Consider the following 14952-nt stretch of genomic DNA (forward strand, 5'->3'; position numbering starts at 1 on the left):
GATACCATCACCACCAACACAGACACACACGCTCACACTCACACACACACGCTCGCACACGGTCATACACTCATGCATCAGAGCTAGAGCCCCAAGTTTTGGTTTTGAAGATCTGTTGAGTGTAACTAACTACACTGCCGACCTGGGCCCAGTTCACCTCAATGAGGTCACCTGTTCAGCCTCTACGCCACCCCGCAACCTCCAGCCTCTCCTGCCCCCCCCCCCCCCGACCTGCCCTTGGGAATGAAGATAGTTTGCACATCTGAGCGGAATGTCTCATACTGCGCATGTGAGAACATTTGACAGAATGAGGACTTCACAAAGAGGACGGGCGATACCCAAAGGGCAATGGAGCAGCTACAGTTTCCCTGACCTGACGGTTGTCAGCCATGGTTCCCGGGCCCTACCGCTAAGAGAGACACCTGGCTGAGAGCTGAATGCACTAGGAATGGAGAATTCAAGGGCGGTTCCTTGTTCTCCCTGGTGCGGGGTCTTTAACTATTTGGGAAGGAGGGCTTCTGCTGGCCAGGCTGTCCTGGCTCCTTTCCCTGGAGTGTTGAGATTGAACAGCAGCAATGCTTTGTGGATCCCGCATTTCCTGGTTTGTGATGAAGGAACAGCCTCCTGGCTGCTCTTTAGCTGCGGGCCCCACAGGTCACCTGCACTTCATGGCAGAAGAAAAGGGAAATCATCACACACATTACAGTCATGTGATGTTTACAGTCAGCAACATAGACTTTGAACTTGGAAGGTGCAAGGAGGGTGACTGTACCGAGCATGGAAAGTCCCAAACATGGGAAGCTATGGGGTGGGAGGGGATTGGATCCCTGGCAGAGGTTCACCCCGGAATAATTTGCCATCGTTTAAGCCAGTCATTGTATTGTCATGGGAAAGGCTGGAGACGTCCTGTTAGGCAGAAAAAGGCAGGATATGAAGTTGTTTATATATTATGTGAAACTGGTAAGTAGATGGACAAACTGAAACAAATCCTGGGGAAAAATGTAACCCCTAGCACGGGGTTAGGTTGCTATGGTTAGGGCTGACCTCTCTCCCCTTTCCCCACACTTGGTGTGCTTATACGTTGATGTGCATATGTGTGTATAATTGCATGTATTTTTATGCATGTATATTATATGTAAATATATGCACACAAACATACATGTTCTCTTTAATGAGAAAAGGTTTCACGGTAAACATTGGGGAAAGATTGGAAATATTTGTGAGCGGGGCAGATGCACAAGAGAAGGAGGTTTTATATTTTAAAAGAAGACTGAACACTTTGACATACACTAAGGACTACACTTTAAAGTCCACCAGAAGACGAGTGCATTTTACACCCCGTCCTGCAGATTCCTGTGCTCTACGGCAGGCACAAGGCTCTTCCTTCTCTGTGGCGATTCTCGATATAAATCACGGCTTTGTTTTCCTTGGTTTAAGTGACATTCCTCTTTGATCATTCCTTCACACAAGGAAAAGATATTTCCTCGTGCGAAGCCGTGGTTAACTTCTCACAACCTCGGACAACAAAGGGGCCCCTGTGCGCGACGCCGGCAGGAATTCCTCCTGGAGGACAGGGAGGGCCCCCAGCTGACCCGTATCCAAGGAAGATGTTGTGAGGCTTGCAAAGCTTGTTCTGAGAAAGGAGCCCAGCTGGGGACCTTTTCTTTCTATTCAGAGACTGGCCCTGCCTGGGGTGGGGGTGGGAGGGAACCCATGAAAGAAAACCCGAAAACAAGCCTGAATACATTTACAAATTACAAGGGAAAGTTACTGCTTGCAAGCAGTGTTGGGGCCAACTCGGGGCTTATCATATTTAGAACTTAACTCCACTTGGAAAGAAACTTTGTTTTTCTTCCCAGGAAAATTAAAGGCGGGAACAGAGACGGACTGGCCGCTGTGTGGTAAAAACACGGAGTAAATCCCCGTCTGAGCATAAGCCAGGGTTTGGGGGCGGGCTTAAAGGGCCCTGGGCTGCTACTCCTCACCCACCAGTGAGTCCCTGTGACAGGTTGCCACCAGTTATTATGAACTAGGAATCTCATCAAGGGGGGCCCGTAGCTGGGCATGCATGGCCCCTCCCCGTGTAACCCAGCCCATCCTGTGGTTTATGTCCCACCCTGCCTTCTTCTCTGCCACCCACAAGCCCTCCCCTCCATGGCCTCCCTCGCATCCTTTGACTCCCCCTTAGACACTGGGAGGGTTTCTAGAACGACAACCCATACCTGCTAGTGGGTCCGGCATGTCCTTGGCCCTCCAGTAAATGCCACTGCCCGCCCCCTTCATCCTTTTCCCTTCTTTGCACAGAAATACCCCTTCCTGTGATAGGTCCTTAAGTTCCCGGTCCCTGAAAGCTCCTTTAAGAAAATAGAGGTGAGATGAGAAGAAATGAGAGGTGAGGAGAGCCAGCTTTCACCATTGAGGGGCCCCTCTTCACCAGCCTATTTCTGTTTTCTTTTCCTTTTTTTAATTTCAGAGAGAGGGAGAGAAGGGGGGGGGGGAGAGAAGGAGAGAGAGAGAGAGAGAGAGAGAGAGAGAGAGAGAGAGAGAGAGAGAGAGAGAGAAACATCAATGATGAGAGAGAATCATCATCTCTCTGCTGCCTCCTGCACACTCCCCACTGGGAATCCAGCCTGCAACAGGACACGTGCTCTAGCCGGAATCGAACTGCGACCTCCTGGTTCATAGGTCAACACTGAACCTGAGCCACACCACTGGGCAACAGCCACACTATTTCTTGAAAGTTGGAAATTAAGAACCATGAGAAGACTGGCAGCTGCCATTTGGTGCTTCCGCCACCTGCTTGTCCTGATCCATGCATTATCTGTACACTTCACGTCTAGAACAAACTAAGGCCCAGGGAGGTTGAGAGATTTGCTCATGGCCACACAGCCGATAAGTAGTGGGGCTAACATTCAAACTCAGGCACTTCTGAGTTCTCCAGGACTCCTCCCCGCCGCCACCCCCCTTTCCACTAAGCAAAGCTGCTTTCACACAGACTCCCAGACTTCTGGTCACCAGCAGCATTTGCCCCCAACATCTGTGGGTGGCCAAACAGCCTCAGGAGATGTGAGAAATCCCCTTCCTAGCTCCAGATGGCCCACTTGAAAACTAAATTTCTAGCAGAGTGAAAATTCCATTGGTTGTGCAGATAACTTGGCTGGTTAAATATCAAGCTCTGTAAGTCTCTGTTTACTAATAGATCCATGGAATGTGACCCCCTCAGGCCTTTACTGTACTTGAATACGCTGCAAAAAATATCTCCCCACTTTAGAATCTCTCTTGGGGGGGCTGGGTGAAAAGGGGAAGGGTTTACGAAGTATAAAGTGGCAGTCACAAAATAGTCATGAGGATATAAAGTGCAGCCTAGGGAACATAATAATATTGTAAGAACTATGTACTGTGCCAGGGGGTGCTTGAAATATTGGGGAGACACTTTGTAAAATATATGATTGCTATACACCTGAAACTAGCACAAAATAATATTGAATGTAAACTGTAATTGAAAAATAAAAATGTGATTTTTTTTTTTTAAAGAACCTCTAGACCAGCACCATCCCATAGAACTTTCTGTATAAAGAAAATGCTCTAGCCCTGACCGGTTTGGCTCAGTGGATAGAGCGTCGGCCTGCAGACTGAGGGGTTCCAGGTTCGATTCCGGTCAAGGGCATGTACCTTGGTTGTGGGCACATCCCCAGTAGGGGGTGTGCAGGAGGCAGCTGATCGATGTTTCTCTCTCATTGATGTTTCTAATTCTCTATCCCTCTCCCTTCCTCTCTCTAAAAAAATCAATAAAATATATTTTTTTAAAAAGAAAATGCTCTAGGTCTACACCGGTGGTTCCCAACATGGGGCACATGCCCCACAAGGGGGCAAATTTGATTTTTAAGGGGGGGGCCGTTTGAGAATGAGTTATTAACAGTGAATTTTTTTGCATTTCTTACTGTTCTAGGGGCCTCACATACAGTATATAAACATATATTGTGACATATTTATGCATTTCAGTTCTCTATTACATGCTTTGAAACTTTATTTGCTATTTTTTCGTATCACTACATTTTTTTTTAACAATGTCTTAGTGATTTCTTCCTCAGTACTTCAACTGTCCTTTCGTTCTTTTATGTTTCTCTTTCATGGATGCCATGTTCTTTGGAAGCTTGTTTAGACCAAGTGAATGGCCTTTAGGCTTCCTCCACGTGAATAGGAGTTTACTTTTTGAATAATAAGAATTATATATGTCACAGGGTAGGGGCCTCAGGATTTTAGAGCTGCTCAGGTGGGACATGGCCAAGAAAAGGTTAGGGACCACCGGTCTACACTGTCCACTACGGTAGCCACTAGCCACATGTGGCTCGTTGGCAGGGAGTTTGCATATTGGACTGCACAGCCTTAGAGGACTCTGGAAGGTTGATTGCTGGTGCCCACATTTTTATAATACTTTGCCTATGAACTCACTTATATCACTGGATCATAATTGTTGGTTTCTGTTTTGGCTACCTCACTGGGTTGTAAACTTTCTGTCTTACTCATCCCATTATGATCATTTATGAGCACCTGGCCTGGCCCACAGTGCTAGAACTTGAATAATTAATGTAGGTTAAAGGGATGTGAGTTGGTATTTTCACAAGCATTATTGTCCTGGCTTTCTATCATCTGGTTTACCCTTCCTCGGGGCATTGCTGTTATGACTGGCTTGATTTCCAAATCTTCAAATGAAGCTCCAACTGATCACTTTCCTCAAAGGAAATCACTTTTTAGCAGATTAATTCGGTTGTTTGCCTGTAAATATCATTTCTCTCAGTCAGCAATTTTCAACCTTTTTCATCTCATGGCACACATAATCTAATTACTAAAATTCTGTGGCACACCAAAAACATATTATACTTTTTGCTGATCTGAACCCCCCCCCCCTAAAAAGTATAATTTTTATTCATTCACACCAGAACGCTATTGTGTTGGCTGTTGTCATTTTTTAATTTGACAACCTAAGGGAAAAGAGGTCAGTGCCCCTGACTAAACAGTCACCTATTGCATGTTGTAAAAGTTCTTGCAGCACCCTGGTTGAGAACTGCTGCTCTAAAAGAATGGTGGTGCAGGGGATAGAAAACTGCCCAGTACCTTCTTACCTTCTCCAGCTGAATGAGCTGCCCTTTCCCTGTGCACACTGCTGGCATTCTGAGATCTCTGGGCACCATCATCCTGGGGACACTTTGGTCTCTCTCCTGTGTTTAGTGTTCCATTTCCTATTTCTCTTGCCTTCTCCTCCTGGATTCTCTCTTCATTTGCTTGTTACATTGTCCAATAGCCTTCTTCCCAGGAGGGAAGATATATGGATGGATGTTTTATATATCTGAAAATATATTTAACCTGCCCTCTCACTTAATTGATAGTTTGGCCAGGTTTAGATTGATGTGTGTGTGTGTGTGTGTGTGTGTGTGTGTGTGTGTGTGTGTGTGTTTAATAAGTTTGAAACCATTCTGATCCCCAGTCTATGTTTGTATATGATCTGGGGTTTTGTTTCTTTCTCTTTTTTTTTCCCTGGAAGCCTGTAAGATCTTTACTTTTCACTGGAGGTAACAAATGGCCCTTTTTTTTCCCCATTTGTTCAATGTTCTGTATACTTACAACTGAAATATCACAATGTTGTATCTTGGCTTGAGTCTATTTTTATCCACTGTGTTGGTCAGTTGGTCAGTGCTTTCATCTAGAAACTCGTGTCCTTTAGTTATGAGGGAGTTTCTTATGTTATTTTGTTGACAAAGTTTTCCCCACCCTTTGTTTGCTCTATCTTTAGGGAACTCCAATTATATGGATATTGGACCTCCTGGATGGTCCTCTAATGTTTTTATCTTTTCTATTTCATTTTCCACGTCTTTATCTCTTTTGCTACTTTATGTGAGATTTCTTCACCTTTTCCTTCTGGATTCTGTATTTAAAAGTTCATTTTTGCTGTTTTGTTTTTATTTCCAAGAGCTTTTTTTATTGCCTTTCTCTGATTTTTCTTAATAGCCTTTGGTTCTTTTTGTTTTTTGTTCTTTTTTTGTAAGAGAATATTTATTTGATAAATCATAGAGTATGAAAAGTAATTCCTTAAAAAAATGGATTTAGGAAACAAGTTATCAAGATAAAGGAACGGCCTTTAGAGCTTGGGAGTGAGGAAGCTAATGGTAACGTGCCTGGGACAGAGAGCACAGTGGTTCCTCTGTTCTAAGGATTTTCAGGGTGGAGATTTTAGGGGAGGCCCCAGGGGGAAGCTCTCAATAGACTATTCAACAGTTTCTTATTCTTTTTGCATGCAAGTGACATGATGAAAATTATTATTGTCCATTATTTTGTTTCTTCTCCCTCTTTGTTTCCAGAGGTTTTCTTGTTGATTGGTTGGTTGGTTTCCATTTCTGTCTCTCCTGTGAGAGACTTTCCTCAGATGTCTGGAGAGGGTGAGAGGGTGGCTGCCAGCAATCCCAGAGTGAAGGGGCAGGGAGCAGGTGAGGGTCTCAGCATTTCATATTTACACACTTAACCACTTGGTTTGGGGTTCAGTACCCCTGCCCTTTGCTGTGTGTTCCCTACTGTGTTCCAGATCCAGAAACCCTGTTTTACCCTTTCCAGATGCTATACTTACATTCTTTAGTTGAGATGGAGAGTGGAAACCACCTGAAATCCAAGTGCCGAAAAGGATTTAGGAACCAACTGCTCTTTTCTTTCTTCCTTCCTTCCTTCCTTCCTTCCTTCCTTCCTTCCTTCCTTCCTTCCTTCCTTCCTTCCTTTCTCTCTCTCTCTCTCTCTCTCTCTCTCTCTCTCTCTCTCTCTCTCTCTCTCTCTTTCTACCTTTCTTTTTTTTAAAATATATTTTTATTGATTTCAGAGAGGAAGGGTGAGGAAGAGAGAGACAGAAATATCAATGATGAGAGAGAAGCATTGATCGGCTGCCTCCTGAACGCCCCCAACTGGGGATCGAGCCTGTGCCCTTGACCAGAATCAAACCTGGGACCCTTCTGTCTGCAGTCTGATGCTCTATCCACAGAGCCAAATCAGCCAGGGCCCAACTGCTTCTTAAACACTTTCCAAACTATCCTGGTTTTAGCCCTTCCCTCTTTATTCCCACCTTCAGGATGCCTTTAAAGATTCTACAGTCTATGTTCAGCTAGTCCTTGGTTATCTATATTGCTGATTTACTAGGTTAGTTACTGCACACTCATGGACTTTTTAAAATATATTTTTATTGATTTCAGAGTGGAAGGGAGAGGGAGAGAGAGATAGAAACATCAATGATGAGAGAGAATCATTGAGTGACTGCCTCCTGCATGCCCCCTACTGGGGATCAAGCCCAAAACCTGGACATGTGCCTTTGACCGGAATGGAACCCTGGACCCTTCAGTCCACAAGCCAATGCTCTATCCACTGAGCCAAACTGACGAGGGCACATTCATGGACTTTCTGTTTTATCTCCTTTTTTGCTCTCTCTATAAGTTTATGCACATTTTTTCTTTTAATGGAAGGTGGCTGGGTACATTTGTTCTCTCTGCCACTCTTCTGCCCATCCATCACGTCAGCTCAGTAAGCTAAATGCTGAATTCAGGATCTCTCAAATACTGCACACGGTTCTCCTTCCAGCTCTCCTGTTTATGGAACCACCATTCTTCCTGTCTATCTGCTTCCAAAAATAAGAATAATTTAATATTCCTTCTTTTGTAACACAGATCTCTGCTTTCATGGATTTCTGGCATTTTTCCTCTTACAATTCAGTACATAGCAAAAATCCTACTTTGCATTCCTTTTTGAAGAAACAAAGATAATGAGATGCAATCATTGGAATCAAGGAACTTCCAGTGTAGTGGGGGGGGGGGGGGAAGGAAGGTAGAAAACTGACTAAGAGATGATGATGATAATGTCGATGATGAAGATAACAAATGAAAAAAATCTTAGCTAACCCTGTTGAAATTGTAGTTTGTGCCAACCACTGTGCTAGATCCTCTACTGTGTTCTTTCACTTGATCCTAATTACTCTCTGGAAAAGGTACTTTTAATTGTCATTTTACATGTAAGGAAACAGGTACTGAGGCAACAAAATTTTTTCAGGGCATTATAGATAATACATGCATAAACCAATGTGCTAAGAGAAACGAGGGATAGTAGAAAGTAATGTTTAACTTGAAAATCAATGAAAGCTTGAGAAAGTAGATTTCCAAATTTGTTTTTTCGTCTGGATTCCCTTAGATGGGACCACACACCAGGCTCTTTCATCACTTCACTTAATTCAAAGTGTTAACCTTAGCAAGTCTCTCCGGACCTAACCCTTTTCATGTTCCCTGATGACTACTAACAGGTGAGGCTTTCAAATATATTGTCATCATGCTGTCATTCACTGCTCAACAACCTACTCTCTTTACCAATCATGTCATGTTTGGTCTTCTGGGCCTGTTTTCAAGAGCCTCGGTAAGTTGGTCACGTGTGCCAAATCCATCGCCCATATCCGCAACATGGGTCCCCTCCATTGTGTTTTTACACAAGTCGTATTCTTTGCTACCCTTTTGCTTTTTTCAATTTATTTTTTAAATATTTTTTTATTGATTTTTAGAGAAGGGGGAGGGAAAGGGAGAAAGAGGGAGAGAAACATCAATGTGAGAGAAAACATTGATCAGTTGGCCTCCTGTATGCCGCTGAACTGGGGATGGAACCCAAAATCTGAGTATGTGCCCTGACAGGGAATCAAATCAGCGACCTTTTAGTGCACCGGATGGTGTTCAACCACCTGAGTCACGCCAGCCAGAGCACTATCCTTTTGCTTTTACTAAAACTTTCCTCTTTGCCTATAAACCCTTTCTTGGCAGCCCAATCCCACTGGGATGTCTTTTTCTCCCAAGCTCCCATGATGCTTAGCACTGATTAGCTGTACCAGTCATTGGGTCCTCAACATGTACAACCCAATTAATGTTAATGCTAGCTTGTCCAACAAATTAGTCATGCACCTAAGGCACCGGCAAAGCAAGTGTGCCAAAAATACTTTCTTTTGAAAAAATTTATTATTTCAAAGAATCATCCTCGGAAAAAAATAGAATTTCTTTGAAGTGTCTTTTTTTATAGTTGTTGTTTTTATTTTGATACATGATCTTTTACTATGCTTAGAGTTTGTAAAATTCTTACTCTGTCTCTGGATATTGTTCATTTTCACCTTAGAAGGTTCTTGGGTAAATGGACCATGTCTTACACATTTCTGTATAATTATACTCAAGGTAGACCCTCATTGAACATAGGATGTTTTTAACATCATATGTCAATTTTTTTTAAAGACATGCAATTATCACCTCAATGTAAGTCAGCGTGTGAAGAAATACAACATGTGGATAAACAATGATGAAGCCAGGGCCCTTCCTTCCTCAGAGTTTACAGTCTAATGGAGGGAATGTTATATAAATGAATTATTGTCATCCAGGGCATACAGTGAGCAGACCCATCCAAGAGGTTGAAGGTCCTATAGAAAGTAAAAGAACAGAGTAGTTACCTTTAGTTGGATTTTTTTTTTTTTAAATCTTCATGGAGGAAGTGGTGTATGAAATAAGTTTTGAAGGATCAGTAGAATTTTGCAAAATATCGATGGTCATGGAGGCAAGCCAACTGGGGGAAATAACATGTACAAAGGCATAGAAACAGAACAAAATAGTGAAAAATCCAGATTGGCTGGAAATAGGTGTGGCTTAAGGAGTTTCAGAGGTAATGTTGGAAGGCCAATGGTGCCATATTGTGAAAGACCGTGAATGCTTAGCTGAGTGCACTAAAGACTGGTAGGCAATGCAGAACTACTTAAGGCTTCTTAACAGGGGAGTGGCTTGTAGGATAAGAGCATTTTTTTTAAAAAATTGTGTCTATAGATAGTGAATTATTCTAATAATCGATAAATTGGTAAAAGTCTACACATTTGCTTTACTTTCAAATTCTATACATCATTTTCATTATGAGCAAAGCTACTAGTATTTTCTAAATTATGTATTTTGTTAAAATATTTTACGTGTGTTCATTGAAACTTTATTGATATGTCTCCAAGAAGCAAATGCCTTGAATTTCTTTCTGCTGAATTGAAACCTTACCCGTCAGAGAAGAGACGTGTTGTCAAGTCATGTTTGTCAACAGCAATAAAGAGCAATAGCTTTGGGGTATTGAACAATTCCAACATGGCCAGCATGGGCTAACTAGCTCACACGTTGTGCCATTTAAATCTCACTGCAATCTTATTTCAGAGAAGAAATGCTGAAATGTGGGTAAATTGTTCAGTGAATGGTGAGTGTCAGGAGGTGGGCCTGGTGAACTTCAGAGCTTGTCTGCCTGGGCTGACTGTTCCAGATCGGGAGCTCCATCCCCCGTATCACTGCCTAGCGCCTCTGAGCACACGCTCGCTGTCACTTCGTTGATGCAACTTGACTGTGACACAGAGGCAACTTGCAGATCTCAATTTTCAATGTTTTTGTTGTTATAGGAAGAGAAGTTAAGAGAAACCTAATGGACAATCTTCACAACAGGTAAGCTGTTTTCTTGTTTTAATGCTGTGGGGGGGGAAAGTCTATTCTTTCTACTATCCATTAAATTTTCGATTACTCGGTCTTTCACTACAGTTTTTCTTATCTAAAACATTAAAACCAGTAGGCAGAGTAAACCCCAAAGTCTGTATCTTTCTGGCACATTCGGGTTTGAGTAGAACTCGAGTTCCTCTTTACTTCTGTTGTTTGGGGCTACAATTCTCAAACACGTGAGACCCAACTAGATCTTCACCCTGGAAGATTTTCAGTTATTCTATCTCCCCAGGCAATGTGGGGTTTCTGCAATAAAGACCATTGCTCCCAAATAGTGATTCTTAAGGTATGTTCCCAGGACCAACATCATCAGCCTCACGTGGAACTTGTTAGAAATGCAGATTCTAACTGGCCCCACCCCAGTCCTGCTCAGTCAGAAGTCTGGGGGTGAGGCCCAGCCTCCTAGGATATTCTGGTGCACTCAAGGTAAGGAGCCAGGCCCTAGGATTGCAGGCCTTCCTTTCTTTTATTTCTCTCTGGGTCTTCTCCCCAACTCCCTTACCATTTCCATCTTCAGCCCGATATGGGGATAGGATCTGTTGTCTAGCTTATTCCAGTGGAACCAGCCTGTTCTCCCTACTGGGATCCTGAAAGTAGTGTGTGCATTGTCCTTGTTTGCCTCTGCAAATTCTAGATAATCAAGCTGCCTCCTTGATGTAAAACCTTATCTACCTTTATCTTGCCTAATCAGAGGGTGCATTTAAGAGAGAGTGTGTCAGAGGTGGCATCCCGCCTCCCTGTAGCATTCCTGTGATCCTGAGCTGGTACTGTGTTCCCCCTGGGGTGCACCCTGGACCCCACCTGCACCATTATCTGCTCACCTTTGCCCACAAGCCTCTTCTAATCTTCCCAAGGTTACTCAGGCACTCCCCACCTTATGTAAGAGATGATATATAACATTTCAATACAACACGTTATTAGTCATGTCTTTATATAACTGTCTCCTTTTCTGGACTGTACACTCCTTCCAGATCCCTGGAATCAAGTCCAGTACTTGCCACATCATATAGATGCTCAAGACATGTTTGTTGAATGAATGGGTGATGAGGCCTTTAACAGACAGGGGAGATCTTCTGCCTTTTTGTGTCCTAATAACTGGTAGAGCGTCTAGTCTCCAGTAGGAACTTTACTCAGCTTTTCAAGTGCAAAATCTATTTTTACTGTAATTCAAAAAAACTTTGGGATCCCAATTCTGCACACCAAGGGTCCTCTACAGATATGGGACAGTCTGTTTTTTTCTTGTCCTCTATTTTAGGCTCCCAGCCCTGAGTCCACATTTATAAAAAAGGCGATTGGGTGTGATGTTCTCTAAGATTCACTGTGGGATCCAGGGGGAGGAGCTGGACCCTTGCACACCCCATAGGCTCCTTCCTCTCCCAGCCTCTCCCACAGAATTATTGTCCACACATACAGGCGGGAGAGAGAAACCCAGATTCCCCCATTTGGGGGTTGATGAGCAGTCATTGCATTAAAAGAGGCCTAAATAGAATTGCAGGAGCCTTTGACCCCACGGTGGTCTGGCCAGACGACTGAATAAACCTCATGGCCAGCTTATAGGAGACACTAATTGTCTCAAATATTTACCACGTCACTCCCTCCCTAACTTTACTACGTAGCAGAACACCTACACCTTTTGTGCCCTGATTCTCGTGTCTCTGAGACCTTTCCCATACAAAGTCCCTCTCTTGAAATTACCGTAGATCAAGCATGTCAAACTCGCGACCTGCAGGCCGCATGCGGCCCACAACAAATATTTTTGCAGCCCAGCCAATATAACAGTGTGAGCAGTTATTTATAATTATGAAAGGAAATAGGTCTCCTGTCAGATCCAGAATTACTGACATTCACCTTGGGTCAGTTTTGAAAATAATCACTGCGAACAAGATTTCCCCCGAAGCAGGAAAGATAGTAGCTGAGAAGAGATGCCAAGTGTCAGGAAGAAAACATTGATTTTATCACTGCTCTTGTTCTTTTTTTTATACTATACTTTTCGAAATAAACCTACGTTTCTATGAAAATTGGAGCTTTTGGGGGTGTTTTGCGGCCCACATAAACTTACACCTTGTTTATTTGGCCCTTGTTAGCCTCTGAGTTTGACATGCTTGCCATAGATTAAATAACCACTATATACTGCCATCTGGTGGTGAATAGATAAAACCACATCTACCTGCTTTTTATTGCATAATCCAGTGGACTCAGAAAACAACCTACCAAGACAGGTGATAGTAATACAATAGGAAATATTATATAATAGACGTAGTTACATATTATATAATCAGGAAGTATTGCTAATGAAGACAATAGCCACAGTGCTAATAATAACCACACTGTACCACTTCCTAACTTTTATATCCATTTACTTAGCCATAAAATACTGGTTTCCACCTAAAAGGGTTAAGTTAAAGTGAATGAATACATGAAAGTTCTTAAAACGGTACTTGATGCACAGTCAATACTCAGATTTAAACTACTTATTATAGTTATTAATAAGCCCTGGCAGTGTGCCAGACATTTACAGTAAATGCCTTACATACTTTCATCTCCTTTAATGTTCCAAGTAATCCTGACAAACAGGAACTGTTATCAGTCCTGCTTTTCAGATTAGACAACTAATGCTCACAGAGGCTAAGAAATTTGCCCAGAGCTCACAAAGCTGATAAGAGGTGAAGGCAGAACTGGAACCCAAACTCAACATTGTTCATGTAGCCACTCTGCTGAACTGCCTGTGTGGTGTGATGGATCTCCCCAAATGTTCGTGTAAATGCCATCCCACCCCACACATCTACCCCCACCCCACAGGGTGCCCTGATCTGGGTCCTCATCCCTCCCAGGGACCTTGCCATGACACCCACTCTCTCTCCACCTCGGGCTCCAGGGTGTGGGACACAGTTCCAGAGGAGATGGGCCGGGGGAGGGGGAGTTGAGGGGAGCTTTCTGCTGTCAGTCGGGATCATGGGTCGGGTCGGGTGAGTGTGGACTTGGGACCCAACACACCTCAACGGCAGCACAATAGGGTGTTGACAACCCGTTGAGCGGGGTTCCCACCTGTAAAAGGTCATGTCGGTGCCTCCCTGGCAGTGGAGTTCTCAGGACTCAATGAGGTAACTGTACTCCAGGCTGAGTTCCCTTCTTCCTGAGTCGCTGTTGAGATTACTAGAATCGATTCACAAGAAAACCCTGGTGCCGTGGACTCCTTTTGCAGATAAAGAAACAGGCAGGCCCTAACCGGTTTGGCTCGGTGGATAGAGCGTCAGCCTGTGGACTGAAGGGTCCCAGGTTCAATTCCCATCAAGGGCATGTACCTTGATTGCGGGCTCATCCCCAGTACGAGGTGTGCGGGAGGCAGCTGATCGATGTTTCTAACTCTCTATCCCTCTCCCTTCCTTTCTGTAAAAAATCAATAAAAGATATTTATTTTTTAAAAGAAAGAAACAGGTAGGAATCCAGAGAGTCAGCAGCTTCCCCACGTCCCGCAGTTGGTGACAGAGCTGTTGCCGGGACCCACATGTCCTACACCCAGCACAGACTTTAGGGGCCGCGTTCACCCAAACACCACATTGCATATTAGCTTAGAGCCCAGGACTCCACCAAATGATTAGGACTGTCATCCTGACAGTTGTTTTCCCCAACATGTTCCACAAAACACAAGTTGTGTTGGTTGTTAATAGTGTTTTGTGGAAAAAGAAAAGGTCTGTGCTCACATAATTTGGGGAAGTGCTAGGTTAGGCAGAGTGAAATAGTTCCTATTCATAACTATGAATGTGTTCATCCCTATTCTCTGCTGTGCCCAAACCTACTTGACCAAGGAACCCCCTTTTTTAGGGGGGACCTACAAACACATCCCTGCACCCTGATAGCCCATCAAGCCCAGTTCTAGGTGATGCTAACACCTGTGTCGTAGACATTGGCTATTGCGAGTGCATAAATGGACCATTTGATGGTGATAATAAAGGGCTCCATAGTGTCTCTGGGTTTCTCACAATCAATGAAGCTCAGCCTCTTTAGGAGAAAGGGAAACACAGCAGGAAACCATGGCCCTGCGAGTTTGCAAAGCCTGCCCGGAAAGGAGGGACCGGCTCTGCTGAGGAAGTAGGTTGGGGAGTCAAGAATGTATCTTTCTTTTCCAAGTGGAGATTGGGCGCCGTCTGTGAGAGGGGGGCAGGCAGTCTTTCCTCTTTTCTGGAGCACCTGGGAGTTATTTTCATTCATTCCCCTTTGAGTCGGAGAGCTCAGTATCCAGAACCGGCTCACTAAATATTTGTCGACTTCACCTGCTGACCAGCTGACCTGGGATCCCGACTATTTTCTATAAACATTGGCCAGTTGGGTTTTCAACACGGAGCTGTACTTTCCATGTTTGATTTTAATCTGTCTCTCTTCCAAGCACTTC

At 43.8% G+C, this 14952-nt stretch overlaps 1 protein-coding gene across 4 annotated transcripts in view; it reads left to right on the forward strand.

The window, feature by feature from the left end:
- The window catches only part of CUNH4orf19 (chromosome unknown C4orf19 homolog), a 66147-nt gene that overhangs the window by 42770 nt on the left and 8425 nt on the right, over positions 1 to 14952 (forward strand). For all 4 annotated transcript variants that reach the window (XM_036331111.1, XM_036331128.1, XM_036331100.1 and 1 more), the window contains exon 2: positions 10469 to 10511. The gene's annotated coding sequence lies outside the window, so the exon portion shown is untranslated. The remainder of the gene's footprint in view (positions 1 to 10468; positions 10512 to 14952) is intronic.

Source organism: Myotis myotis, unplaced genomic scaffold (genome assembly GCF_014108235.1).
Source record: "Myotis myotis isolate mMyoMyo1 unplaced genomic scaffold, mMyoMyo1.p scaffold_m19_p_1, whole genome shotgun sequence".
Lineage (NCBI taxonomy): Eukaryota > Metazoa > Chordata > Mammalia > Chiroptera > Vespertilionidae > Myotis > Myotis myotis.